The sequence below is a fragment of the Hetaerina americana genome, unplaced genomic scaffold, assembly GCF_022747635.1.
Source record: "Hetaerina americana unplaced genomic scaffold, ioHetAmer1.1.p SCAF_58, whole genome shotgun sequence".
Taxonomy (NCBI): Eukaryota; Metazoa; Arthropoda; class Insecta; order Odonata; family Calopterygidae; genus Hetaerina; species Hetaerina americana.
The window spans coordinates 1,153,523-1,168,836 of NW_027287183.1; positions in this window are offsets into that span (position 1 = coordinate 1,153,523).

Below are 15,314 nucleotides of genomic sequence, written 5' to 3' on the forward strand. Positions count from 1 at the left end.
TACTGATACACAAACCCTGCCAACCCTAATGAATTCAATTCCTTCATCTCCTATAGTTATTTACGCCAGTGTGTAGAATGGTAGATATTCGTGAAACACGATTCTCACAGTGCGTTTATAGGTATAATCCAAAATATGTTGTCAAAGCCCAGGTTTCTTATTGGTGATGTGTTTAAGAGTTATTTCACTAATTTCAAGAAAGCATTAGGTGGGTATAATATTGGTAAAGAAATTCATTCCTCTTAAAGGCCTGCGGCAACACGCTATCTTTATTATGTGGACATTTATTAACGCATTATTACTTTGATTAATTAAATCTCTAATAAAATGTTGGTTCTAGTTAAGTGACAAATTTATGAGTGAATCTCCGCGTAAAACACGTCAAAAATAGATTGTGGGCTTGTTCAGTTAAATGCAATTAGTGTAAAGTATGAATAGTGATTAAGTCATTGGTATCCCTTATTTGTGTCAAATATACTGTAGTAACGATATTTGTTTCCTTATCTATGAAACCTATGTCAAGCCGTGTATCAATCTATTGGTTTTGGTGAAATCGTCAGAATTAGTGACATTCGTTGTGCTTCAACTAATTGAGTTAATAAATTCTTCAACGCGTTTTAATCAGTCGAGTTCACTCCTGAAAATTCAGAGTGAAAGAGATGTTTGTTGCCACGAGCTCATTCAGAAATATTAAAATATCCGAACGATTGGTAGAGATGAATTTTGCTTGAATCATGTTTCTAGGAATGAGATAATGGATTAAATTGTTATTGGGCCGGCGACATTTCCAGCATCGTTCTCAAAACCTGACTTCATTCCCGCAGTTACAAGACTCATTGTCTAACACTCAAAATATTATAATTCCTTATGCTACGCTCCAGTTTTGCGGCCCATTCCACCGAAAGTGATGCCACCCTTGATCAGTGGGTCTTCACCCCTTTTTAGGTAGGTTTGCGTGGGTGACAGCCTGTGACGAATGTGCTCGGGCAGAGGGTATCCGCCGACTGCTCCAAGAATTCCCATTGACCGACCGATCTTTTCCTCATTCCCCAAAAAATCTGCTCCCGGACGGAGGGAAAAAAAAGGCCGCTTCGACTCTTAAAGGAGGAAATAGTTTTAACATTTCGGGTCATTCCGACACAGGCCTGGAAATTCTCCTCAATCGCCGGCCTCTCTGTAGTATTTCTTCCTTTTTTCCTCATGCTACACGACCTCCCTTCCTCCTTCCCCCCTTGTCTCTCCTTTCCTCCAGTGAGATTCTTCGACTCCCCCACATCATGGGATCCGCCACACCTACCCTCTTATAAATTGTCCCCATGTGCTCGCGGGAACCTGTATTCTATTAACTCCATCCCCCACAGATGTCAAGATGTCGAGGAATTACGGCGGAAAGGTTTCTACGGTTGGTAAAACAAGAAACTGGCGTGGAATAGTTAAAAAAATCTTTTTAGTTTTCCTTTTGGAGAGGCAGCAAGCTTTATTGGAGATAAGAGACAGATCGATAGAACTCCATCTGCGTCCCTTTTAGCTTCCACTCTCCATTTATTCCCTGTGCTGGACAAAGACGAGTGTTTTACTCATTAGGTCAATAAGTAACTCTGAACTAATTGAACTTGACGCGTTTTGATGGCCTATTGCAGGCTCTTCAACAATCCATTTAGTTCGTACGAGGTTTATATTTGTTAGAATTTTTATTTGTGGACTGCTAACGGTATAGAACATTTCACAGATAGTCATAACTGAAAATGTTGAATTTTTGAGTGACCTCTCAAAACCTTGGCTCGAATATAATTAGCGGTCGTGGCTTGTGGAATAACACGGGAAGCAAATATCCCTGATTAAATGTGATATAAGTATGTCATTTGATTAATTATTTTGTTTTGCGATATTGTTTGCGAAACCAGTCTTGTCAAATCGTGAGCAGAATGTCATACCATAGATCTGAGGTAGCCCTAACCCTAACTAATTAACCGTAAAGTTATATGCTTGACTTTGTGGAAACTTTCCATGTTGCATAGAAATGATAATTAACTATTGTGATTTGCACTATTGTGCATTATAATATGGTGGAAATCACAATTGTTAAATATCATTTCTCTCCTAAATAATTAGTTCGTGATGTGAATTTTTGATCGTAAGGTAATTACTGTGACTATAGCATCAGTAATAGGTTTATTATGTTGAGGATATCAATGATAGAAGGGGTTTGGAATAGGTGCGTACTGGAGGTCCAGTCTTCAAATCCTGCTTTTAAAAATAATTGTTTAAAATTCACAATCTAAAATATCTCTCGTGTAAGTATATTTCATTTTATTTTGTGTAATGAACTTAGGAACTTTCCGGGCATTATGGAAAAGACATAATTTGACAGAGTGTATTAAAGTATATTCATATGCTACCATTAGTTGTTAGACATTAAGATTTCATGGCTTCATCTGTTGATAAAATTCTCCTACCGGTTCATTTTATTTTTCAATATATAGTTAATTTTAACAGAGACTTGCCAAATCTAACGCGAAACACGTGATGTCAAATTTAAAGGACCAGCATCCATGAAATTGAAATTTTGTTCGTAAGGTCATGCCAATTACTGTCAGATTTATCCATTAGAAATGTTGGTATTAATGTCTGGGATGTATTAAATAGTATACTGCTGGTAGGAAATAATAGCAGTAATAAGAAACAATATAGTCATTGATTTTTCTGAAATGAAAATTGTTTAAATATTATATGAATTTGAGTAATGCAAGAAAACGTATTGAATAGCTTATCTCATAGATTAATCACCAAAATATTTAACCTTTCTTTAACTAGAATGCGTCAAACAATTGTTGATACTTAGTTGCTCTTTTTTTATGTTTTCTCATTGTCAGGTGCCAGGTTTTCCGTTTTTTCTCTCAATTTGTGTGCTCATTTACAATGCCATCGGTTCATTTACAGTTTTTTTATCAATATGGATATCGTTAAAAATTTGTTTTAAGAATTGGTCGTGCAAAATCTGTGAGTCACTAGGAAAATTTTTCCATAGACGAGATTAAATTTATGAATTCCCCCTCCAAGAGTGAGTGCTCATTGTAAATCGGGAGTCAGTATCTTCTTTCTATATTTATGGGCACTTTTACGCATTTAAATGCACATTGAGAAAATGTCTTTTGGCTAATGGACACATTATATTCATTTATGGTATTAAAGCTGCTAAAGGTATGTTTTAAGACGTTCCCTAGCGTCTACGTGCGACGAGAACCCCTCTTACTTTGGCCTTACATTATTTCTCTCTTTATTTTTGCGTAACTTCCGCGTGGCTTCATGCTGTCTGGAAAGCCTGCCCTCTGTCCCTTCCTTTATCCTATTCACTTAATCTCACCCCCCCCCTATCACGGAGTTAAATAACCAAATGCCTTGCATTATTTTCTCCGTCCACTTTCTCTGCTTTTATCGCATTTCTCCCAGCAGCTTTCTCTCCCCGCCCACCCTGTTTAAACTTTCAACGCTTGTCTTCCTCCCGATCCAACTCATTTTCTCCATTCCCTGCCACACCCGCATCTCAAAGCCTCCAAATCTACGCCTCTATCCTCTTTCCTCTTGAACCAGATTTCACATCAATTAAGTCTTTACTAATATTTTCTTCGCAGTTTAAGTTAGTGAAATAGTCAACAAATTATCATATTCTTGCCAATTTCTCATTTTCTAATGCAATTTCTCCTCTACTATTCCCGACTTCTATGTCCATTTTCATCTAAAATGCAGCCCAAACACACGAACTGATTAAAGTCTACTTTAATATTAAATTTAACCTTCGTTCTTTTCGAGTATCCCATTACTTTTTTCTTGGGGTGAATCTTCACACCATACAATTCGGATTGTTCCTGTAAAACAGTGAGAAATTACGACAACCCTTGGACTCTCCGTCTCATTTTTGCTCATCTGAAAATTTGACTTAATCATCTCGCCACCCACTTGTATTCCCGGCTGATGCCCTTCCCATGCTGCCCTTAACATTTTCTTAGCATGTAGCCAGGAAGAAATCGATAGGGTGCACGATCAGGTAGAGGACATAATCACGTGTGTTCCCGTATCATCACTTGAAAACATTTGATATTGATGGAGGATTGGAATACGACGGTAGGCGAAGGAAGAGATGGTGATGACGTAGGGACTACCGTTTAGAAACAAGAAATAAACGTGGGAGGGAAGGAATTGAGTTCTGCAGGAGCCAGGGTACAGTTCTGTCGGAGACATCAGCAACACTTGGTTTAGACACCACAAAAGGCATAGGTATGCATGGAAAATGCCAGGTGACTCAGAAAGGTATCAGTTAAGACTGTATTATGTTTAAGCACATATTTAGGGACAGCGCGATCCATTCATACAACTTCCCGGAAGTTGGTGCGGACTTGGATCAAAATTTACTAATAATGATATATAGCGTCCTTTAAAATAGGGAAAACGGTATGAAACGTAGAAAAACTAACCGGATTTACAAGGAAGTAGTATCAGCAGGCTATTGAGAAAATTATAAATGAGGAAAGGAAGCTGGGCACTGTGAAGGAAAAACTGGGAAAAAGGCAATCAAATATGGAATATTGAAAGCCGCAAAAGACACTAGGAATGGTAAAAGAACAAGGGAACCATGGATTACGGACGAAACGATTGACGAAAGAAGGAAATGGAAGAATATATACACATAGTTAGGTAGACGGAGGTATTCAATATGAAACTGAGGCGCAAAATAATTAGGGCAAAATAAGAGCGGTTGAAGACGCAGTGCGAGTGTATGGAATGTCTACGGAGAAGTGGTGGAATTGGTGCGCTTTGCTGCAAGCTTAAAACCCTTACAGGAAGTAAGAAGGTGAAATCATAGCAAACAATCAAAGATAAGACAGGAAAAATATTCATTGAACCGGCAAAGATCAAAGAAAGGAGGAAGGAATATATAGAGGATCTGTATAGTAAAGAACTTAGACCAACAAAGTTAGACATTGAGAGAATGTGACGTAAATGCCAATAGTTTTGGTCCAAGGTTCCCGGATGTGGATATAGAAAGAACATTGAGGGAATGGAAGGAAATAAGGCCGTGGGCAGCATTCCCAATAAATTACTTTAAAGTTCAGCAAAGTGCGGGAGGAAGTGATTTTATGGACTAATTCGTAGCACATATGAGGGAGGCATTAGGTCAGAAACTTCGTTAGATAAAGTGTTAGTTCCTATTCCAAAAAAGGGAAAGACCGCAATATGTGAGGACTGGTGAACAATAGGTCTAATTTCTTACGCAGCTGAAGTAGTTCATAAAATCATCAACAATCGTATTGAGATCAAGGCCAATGATAACTTAGGGGATGACCGGTTTTGGTTCAGGAAGGGGAAAGCCACGCGTTATGCCAACTGCAGTAATGAAGTCACTGATAAATAAAGAGGAATATAGAACACAACCAGGAGGTATTTGCCTGTTTCGTAGATTTCGAAAAAGCGTTTGATAGAGCGAATTGGGAGAAACTAATGAGTACATTGCAGAAAATATGAATAGATTGGAGGGAAAGGAGGCTAATCCGCAAACTGTACATGTCTCAGACTGCTCAGGTGCGAGTGAGGAACGGGCAGTCCGGATGGGCAGTGTTAGGAAGAGGTGCAAGGCAGGGTTGCCCATTATCACCGTTGCTGTTCAACCTGTATGCAGAGGAAATGATCAAAGAGGCATGGGAAGAACTGAAGGTAGGAATGAAAGTGGGCGGGGAATTCGTAAAATCAGCTAGGTTTGCTGATGACCAAGCTTTAGTTTGTCAGTCAGCCAAGGGGTTGCAAGCATTAATTCAGTGTGAAGTGAGTAATTCAGTGTGATAGATATGGGATGAGAATAAATATAAATAAAACAAAGGTGATGCGGTTTCAGATAAATAAAAAGGCTAACTTAAACGTTAAAATACTGAGAAGAGGGAAAAAACTAGAGGAGGTGGAACAGTTTACGTATCTCGGAAGTGTTTTAGGCCAAAATGGTCGACGTAGTAGGGCGTAAGGTTAAGAATTGCGTCAGTGAAAGAAGCTTTCATAAGGAGGATTCAATTGATGACAGGGACGATGGGTTAGAATGTTAATAAAAGGCTCTTTGAAAATTCGAAATGGAGCGTGGTTTCGTTATGCGCTGAAACAGGGTCACTGAAGGAGGATGATAGGCGTAGATTGGAGGCCTTTTGGAATGTGGATGCGGAGAAGGAAGGAGAAGGTGAAGTGGGCAGGAATGAAATGAAAACGAGAGAGGAACTGCTGTGCATGGTGGCGGAGGAGAGGGAATCGTTGCGAGAAATCAAAAAGATGCAGGAAAGATGGATTCAGAGAGTTTTGATTTGGGTTAGGATGCTTGAAGACCGTGATAGAGGAGAGAACGCTGGGTAAATGAAGGAGTGAAAGGAATAGAATAGTTAAGGTGAATGGAATGAGGGAAGTAAAGTTTGCGCAATTGAAGAGGGACTGTAGTGTTCGATTTCAGGTTATGTTTTTGGTTAGGAGAGTTAAGTAAATGTATTTTTTTGCAATTTTTTTAGGTTGTGTCCATCAAAAACCTGTAGAAAAACCCTAACCGGTAGAACATAACTACTAATAATATGTTAATAAAATTAAAATATAACACATTGACTGGTGTGTGCATAGATATGCAAAATATTTGTATCAAATTTCCTTTCGTATTTTGAGCTTTTTGATTTCCTATAAATATTTCGACTTTACCTGAGTTTCCCACGACTGAACAACGTACCTAATTTCAAGCTTAAATACATTATTTTTTTGCGTATGGATGTTATCGTAAATAATGATTTCAATGCTCATCAGTCAAAATTATTTTCATACCATTTATAAAAGTTTTTAGAACCTACGAATTTGAGAACGTAACAAGTCCGGAATGGCTGACGTCCAAACATTCTCACCTCTGTCGCAGCATCTCGGGCACTTATCTAATGCTCGTCAGCTGGTATCCGCTTCGAATACTTCATAAAATGTGCGTCGCCAACTGATTTATCAAAAAACATAAATGGTAGTTGAATTATTATAGTTCACCAAATTAGTGGCCAAAAATGTGGCATGACGAATGCGCGAAATCTAAAGCGTTGTATACCACGTTGGCTCCGCAGTAGTTTTCCTGACATGAGGCCATAGCCGGATCTTTTAAAAGACATGTCCCGTGGACTTGGACGTGGTGTACGCGTTTCCTGGAAGGAGAAGAGGAAATTGTCTGTGGCCTCTTTCCGAGGCTCCCCGAGGAGGAAAACGCCAAAATTCGTCGATGGATGACGGCGACAGTGGATGCCCCTTCTCGAATACCACTTCACTCGCCGGCGTTCCTTCTTTGTACGGGGTCATTTTTATGGTGCTTACGGAAATGCACCTTTCTCAATCTTTGAGAGACTTAAAAAATGTGGATGAAATGATTTTTGATCACTTGTGCTCAAATCTATAGTACCTCCAAGCCTTCGAATTCCGGTACATACAAATATTCATCGCTAATCTATGGCATTTCACAAAGTCATTGCTCAAGTACATAGCATAGCCTAGTATAATGAAATTATATGTATTTATTTACCATCTATTCTGAATGCATAATCATAAATGAATTAGGGTTAAAGGTTACATTTATTTTTTATCGTGATAAGTATTTTGTCATTTATTATACTCATGTTCTCCCCTTCATCACAGTGTGATCAAGATAGACAGATAAACGTCTTTATTCGGGCGGAATTGAGACCGTAAGGTTTCTTCTTCCATTTAGCCCCATCGTCAAATACATAATAATAATAAAAAGAAATATGGGGAGATATAAGTGAAAAATGAAATGGTAAAGTGTATATATGTAATAAAAGAAATAAGTACCAGATGTGTATTGTGGGAAACACTTTAGGATTTCAGACATAGTAAAAACCCACGCAGGAAAACATCCACTAAGAACGGGGGTGTGAAAAACCTAAAACCCTGCGAGATGGTAAAAAAAAAGAAATAAATATAATAAATACATACATATATAACAGTGTACAGTACAGTTCAATAGAATATGGTAATATATATACAATACGATATACAATGGAGTGCAGTACATTAAATACATATGTATATACATCAAGGCTGGAGAATTATTCAGTAAGTATGTACGAACAGAGGATTACGGCTTATTATTTCAGTCGTAACTCAATCATTTTGTTGGATTTCCCTTGTAAATAAAACCCTCAAACCCCACCCGAAGAGAACGCAAAAACTAGGGTTCCTAACTAGGAGGGCCCTCGAAGTGACAAAGATTTTTTCTCGTTCCCCATCAATGTTTCGGCCCCCGATCCTGATGAAACGTGGCAGCATGATGCAATGGGATAGTATCTTACATCGGAACGGGCCAGTGGTGGACGAAGGAAGTTGTTTAGGATTGGAGATCCCGATTTAGTAAACGTGTGCAAATCGTGCATTTGGCGAGTCCAACGAGGAGCGAGTTAGGGACAGCGGAGAGAATTCTTAGCACCCTGTGTTTTCTCCTCACTTGTTTGAATCTCATCTTTTTATCAATATGATATTCGCTGCTATTTAAGTGATCCACATCTGAGGCTACAGGGACGTCTTGCTTATTTTAATTTTATTTGGACAAAGTAGGAGAATCGAGTAACATTTCGGAAAGGAGTGTTTTCACGAGCGATCTTGTTTGCATGATTTCTCTACTTTTCCCAATCTCCATGATTTAGTTCTCTCTCTCTTTCTCTAATAGATTCGTGCCATAAATTGAAACATCCAAATTGGATAATTTACGCTTTGACGCGTCCGCCCGAGAGTGGTGACATCTAATTCAGTGCCGGTACTACATACATGCCTCGTACAGTTCGCGCAACATGCAGATTAATATCCGGACTCGGCTCATTACTCTGGAATCCGTGCAAATCATGTTCGTTTGAAACGAGAATTCTGCCGTATCGCTCAATCTGTTGTCCCCCCACCCACCAACCCCTCCCATCCTCCCGCCGCGTCCCGCCCTACCCCCCCCCCCCCTCAAACTTTCTCCTGCCGCACTCACCCCGCCCCCCGCCCGTGTCCCATTCGCCGACGCTCCCGCCGCAACCCCCCCCCACCCGCGCACGTACCTATTCCTTGCCGTCTGCTCCTCGCCTATCTATCTCCTTCACTATTCGTCCCTCCCCCGCCCCCTCTTATTTCAATCCCCTCAACTCCCTCCCCCTCAATACCTCCCTTCCCCACTCCCGCGCGTACTACCTCCTTTCTTCCCGCTCCGCACCTCACCCCCCCCCTGCCCCCCCCCGACCATCCTCACACACACGCACGCACGCACATGCTCCTCCGGCTCCCTCCACACATAATTCCCTTCGGCTTCTGTCGTCAGCGTTATCATCATTATTCTGGGCATGTCTGCTGTTCCCACGATATCCGGCAGAAAAAAACGGGGATGCATAAAAGACTGGTGGGGGTGGGATCACGGCGCGGGGGGGGAGGGGATTGGGGGGGGTAGAGGGGGGAGCGGATGAGAGGGGGGGGGGTGAGACGAGATATACGGGACGGAGGGGTAGAAGGAAGAAACAATCCGGGCAAGTCCTCTTGAGAGGAAGAAATCTTACAAATACTTGGATTATACCTACGACCAAAAATAAAATATAGCCCAGCCCGGATGGAAAGGAAGCGGCGCCCCGTGAAACGCGTGACGAAGTTTATTTCCATAAATATTAATAATCGAAAAGTGAGGTGAAATGTTTAAGGAGTACAGATTTAACGGAACCTAGGGGAGCTCTAAAGCCGGGTTCATAGAACGCGGCGGGTGGCCTTGAACTTTCTCGGTAGCTTCGGTGAAGGATGGACTAATAGAGGGAAAGGAATTGAATATGCACCTCAGAAACGATACTAGAGAATGGTATTCTGTACGAACTATGAAGCCTATGGACATTTCCTTTACCTACCGGATATTTTGTACTTTTAAAGCCCTAAGGCATTTTAGAGGGTAATTATAAACTTGAAGTGAGCGTACATTTCATGCTTACAATATTACATTTTATTAAATGCTTTTTTTCTATTTTGCAATCGAAATTTCTGGTCCTAAGCTATCCTTGTCGACGTCATTTAAACTTTTCACATCCAAACTCCCTGGCCTACAATTTTATTGTACATTTCCTCTCTATCTTTATTCCATCTTGTCCAAATTTCTTCTTCTGCAATTAATATTTTACCCGCCGTATCTCCAGTAGGGTGTGTGGATGGAAGTTCCTCTATTCCACTCTGGATGTTTCTTTCTGTGTAGCGAACACGCATAGCCTTTTCTCTCTAAGCTATACATATCCTCGCTCTCATCTCTCCATTCTATTTCTTTTTCCCTTTTTTTTCTCGTTTCAGTTTATTATTCACCTCTTTGCACTTTCTTCTCCCTAATTCTGTTTTCATGCTATCCTTCCATTTCTTTCTTGCATCCATCTTTCGTATCATATCTTCTATAATTCATGGATCCTTATTTCTTTTTCCGTTGACCATTCCTATTGTTTCGTAACTTTGTAAAGCCCCTTTCCATATTCCTTTTGTGATATACTATATTCCCATCTTTCTTCTCCTCTACCACTCCCCTTACCCTCGCTCGGAATTGTATCGACTACCCTCCGGTACACCTTCCTGTACGCCACGGTTAACTCTTGTACATTCCATTTTCTAATACTCCTTCCCTTCCCCATTATCTTAAATTTAAATGTATTTCAAAAGCAGTGAATTGTAATTCGAATCAGCAACTGATCCTGGGAACATGCGAATTGATCAGGCTATTTCGAAGTCTGTTTCCACCCATGATATAGGGTTGCTCTTTACCGCGCAACCCGTCGTGTAGTGTGCAGTTTGAACCATGTGTTAGTTATAATTATTATATTTGAATCAAAACTATAGCGCTCTCCTCGCAGTTATTCCTTGATCGTAAACCGCAACTCATTTCCGCCCCCTTCTTCACAAATCATCGAATTCCATTTCCCCATCACTAATAAGGGTTTTCTTCCACCTGCATTCGCATATTCTCGTCTTAACTAATGTAAACACTCGTTACTTCGTAATCCCTATGAAAACATTTGGGTAACTGAATTTCCACTATTACTATGATCGGGTCAGCTTGAGCCTTCTTCTTGTATCTACCGCTTTTAAATAATGAGCGATTTATTCCGCTTCTTCCTTCAGCATTCTAGTTTGAATTTCTTCGAGACCCGGGCCTTAGTTTGTTTTTATATTTCCGATCTGGTGTCTTACATCTTCATAGGAAAATAATATGTCGTTCATGAGCTCTTCAGGTGTGCGGGGAACTTTGTTTTGTCCATTAATTTAAAGTTAAATTCAATGTAACTATATCATCTGTAATGATGTTGTTACATTGAAACCGGTCGCATTAAATTTTATTTTGCGGAAAATAATCAACTTTTAATTAATCATGATATTCCACCATATCACGCCTGAAACGTCTCTTTTAATTTGTTTTGTTCGCCAATATTTCTAGCCCGTTACGCTCCGATAGAAATCATTTAGGATATTCGCTTGGTTACGCTGCCTTTAACAATGTCCACACTTTTTGCCCTTAAAGAATCCTCATCCGGACGAGTCCCTTTTATTTCCCTGGCGTAAGATCAAAATTATCTTGGGTTATTCTCCAAATATTCGGATGACATTTTACTTTTGAAGAAGCGCTAGGCTTTGCACGTTATCGCTCGATATATGCCTCGAATCAACCTTTTGACTTCTTCATTAGATCTTCGTGATTGCTTTTTGAGCTTATTTCAAAATTAAGTGAATTTTTCTTTGTCTCTTAAATTCCGCCTTTGCTGCTCTGTTGTACCGCCATGGCTCCTTATTGCCGCGATGGAATATGGTTGGGATAAAATTCTCAATTCCATCACGCATAATGTTCGAGAAAAATCTCTTCTCGGTGTATTCTGTATCACTATTATTTGAGTTTCCAACGATGTCTTTCACGAACTAGAACCTTAGGGGAAACCAGAATATATTTGGTGGTTTCGTAGGTTTAGAAAAAGTGTTCGATGGAGAAAATTGTTAGAATTAATGATTATATCACAAAGGATTGGAATACATTGGAGTGATAGGAGACTTTTTCGCTACATGTGCTCAGGGGCGTGTGGCGGTCTGTGGGTGGACAGTGGTGGAAGGGTGGCAGACTAGATCTGTCGATTGCTACCCGTTCCCTTCGACGTTTACGCGGAGGGAACGGTAATAGTAAGAAGACCGCATGACGGGACTTCATAAAATAAAAAAGGTATGTGGGTGATTAAGGGCGTTTAGTTAGCTAGTCATGGGTTACAGTCATTGGATTTGAAAATGAATGTGATAGGTAGGGAACGAGAATCAATTTAAGCAAAAGAAAGTTTATTCTTTTTGTCCCGATGAAGGAAAGCTAAGTTAAGGGTTTAAAATTCGAGGGCTTGAGCTAGAGCAGGTGGAAGTTAATCAATCTTGGAATTGTTTCCGAATAAAATGCACCAGTTGTACGCGAAAGGATCAAAGTAGCAGTGTATGGAAAAGATTTCTTCAAATCAAAGAATCATTTCCATGTAAGTGACAGCTCTTGACATGAAGAGTTAAGTGAGACTTATAATACTGAGCCAGTAGAAACTTTGATTGGAAGCGTCGCTTTGCACGGATCGGAAACTCGGTCGTTGAAGTGAGACGAGAGGCGTTGATTGGAGGCCTTTGAGACATGGGCGAGGAGAAGGATGGAAAGGGTAAAATGGAAGGAAAGGACGAACGAACGAAGACGTACTAGGCGTGGTGGGGGAGGCGAGGTGGATTTCCATAAGTTCACTATGGTCGTACTTTTGAGCATTCATTATGTATGACCCCATCTAGGAACATTTTCTATTTTCCCTCCATACTTGACCACATATATTTTTCCGTCCATCCCATTAAGTTTATCAATTCCTCCACCTCCCTTCTTCCTCTTTTTCAATCTTCACCTGTGCCTTATTCTTTCCCTCAAGAAATCCAGAAGTTCCCAGCATGCACCATTTTTCCCCTTTCACACACTTTCACACACTTTCACACTTACTTCTGTGCGACACCACTCGGGGGCTTATTGAATTACTTCTTCCCTCTCATGGGGCTTCGGATTCCAACGAAGGGGGGGGGCGGGGCAAGGGGCGGCGCGGGGAAGGGGCGGCGGAGGTGAAAAGGAGGCAAAGGGGTGAGTGAGTGAGGCTGCTTCCGTAGATGGGTGAAGAAGGGTTTTGGGAATAGATGGGGAGACGTGAGGGACGGAGCGGTGCGGGGATGCGCTAGCCGTGCACCCGATTAAGCTGGCCAGCGCGAAATAGCACCAGGGGGAGGATTAATTCACGCTTGTGCATGCCCACAATAAGTTCACCATTTCGCCCCTGGCTTGAGGGTATATCACGATCTCAACTGCTAAAATATTGCTAAAAAGGAGGAATATCGTGGGAAAAATACACCGACAATATGATTCATAGCTTAATATGAATGCATTGAGTATTCTCCATCTTTAACACCTCATGAGGAGGAGAGAAGGAGATGATGCGTTGGCTTTTACGAATGTAAAACGTTTTCACGCGCCCAACACAGTTGCTCAGTGAGATAGATCATCCCTCTTCTATGTGATTCTTCACTTAACAATCGCTGCCCTACGCACTCCACCAGGTACGACTCACCGAAAGTGAGTCGAGGCGGTTTTTGCACCCTCAATAAATCTTTGCCAATATATTTAGTCCTCGGATTAAACAAAATTCAATGAAGGCAACACGGGCATAAGATTACCCGCTACAATTATACGCTGAAACTTAATGCAACAATTTCAGAGTGTAAAAGTCATTCGCCTTGACCGGGATTCGAACCCGGATCCCTTGATGCCCGGCCGAGTGCTTTAGCCAGTTAAGCTATCAAGGTGTCCTCTTAAACTCAATTCAATTAACTCGTATCCTTCTCAAACTAAACGATTTTTTAATGAGAACACCTTGATGGCTTAACTGGCTAAAGCACTCGGCCGGACATCGAGGGATCCGGGTTCGAATCCCGGTCAAGGCGAATGATTTTTTACACTCTGAAATTGTTACATTGAAATGCGTACTAGCGGACGACTCCGTTAAAAGTTACTGTTGCGGTACCTCCCGCAGTTTTTTGGAATACACTGAAAATGTTAAATAATAGCTCGTAGCATGAAACTACATGAATTCGATAAGTGGAAAAGCAGTATTTTAAAACATCAAGGAATGCGTTCAGGTTTTTCTTGGAATAGGAGGAGGCTAGGAGCGTCAATTTTAAGTTCTGAAATATTGACACCGCAGTTTTGGAAGGCAAGAGATGGTCTCCGGTTTGTGTTTGTATACGAGTGGCTTTCGTGAGAATGAAAGGCGCGGCCCCTTCCACGCCCGTTCCTTAACGTGCCCAGAAACTCCGCGGCTTGCTTCAAAGGAGCGTTTTGTTTGTGAATATGGCTGACGAAGGAAGCCATCAAGATGTTTGGCTTTTCTAAATAGGGATAACAGTTGCTTTGCTCGTTTCAGCCTTGGGACCTATTAATACCTATCCCAGGATTCCTTACGTACACTCGTTCTGGAGGAACGGGAAGAGAGCTACGGGAAAATTCTCTTCCCATTCATTCTGTATAAAATCAATTGAAGAATGTTTCCACGACTTGTCGGTCTTTGGTAACGCTATAGTCTTCTGAAGGACGTGTGAGTGAATGTTTAAGTCAGATTTTTGACTGAGGGAAACTATCGTTATGATTTTTTACAGGTGCTTTAATGATTACAATGGGAAGATGTGGACGTACATATATTGCTTATATTCAAAACATCTGACGGTTCTATGGTTATGAGATTACAAAAAACCTATGGCAATGAGAGTCAACTAACACTCTGTCACCTGGAACTATAGTCATTAAAAACCAACAATAGGCTCAACTGATAAACATATGAAGAAACATTATTATGTATAGGTTTTGACCTTTCGTGTCTCTTCTATTGTTCAGTTTGATGCACCAAAGAGATAATGTAAAAAAGGAATGGAGCACACATTGAGAGGGTGGTCTCAAAAGTTTCCGACCTCAAAAATTTCAGAAATAATATCTTGTATCTTTGTTAGGTTAGGATATTAACTGTAAAGTAAACCGTTGTTTTTTTAAAACGATAAGATATTGCTGAAGTAGATTGAAATCAATTTACTACTGAATCATTGTTTACAATTGTCGCTGAACTTAAAAGAGGCAGGAATAGATTTTTCCGTTAATTGCTCCAAGGCAGTCAACTTCTGTATTTAGGAATAATATGATGTTTCTGTGTTTGCCAAATACATGTAAACTTTGAAGT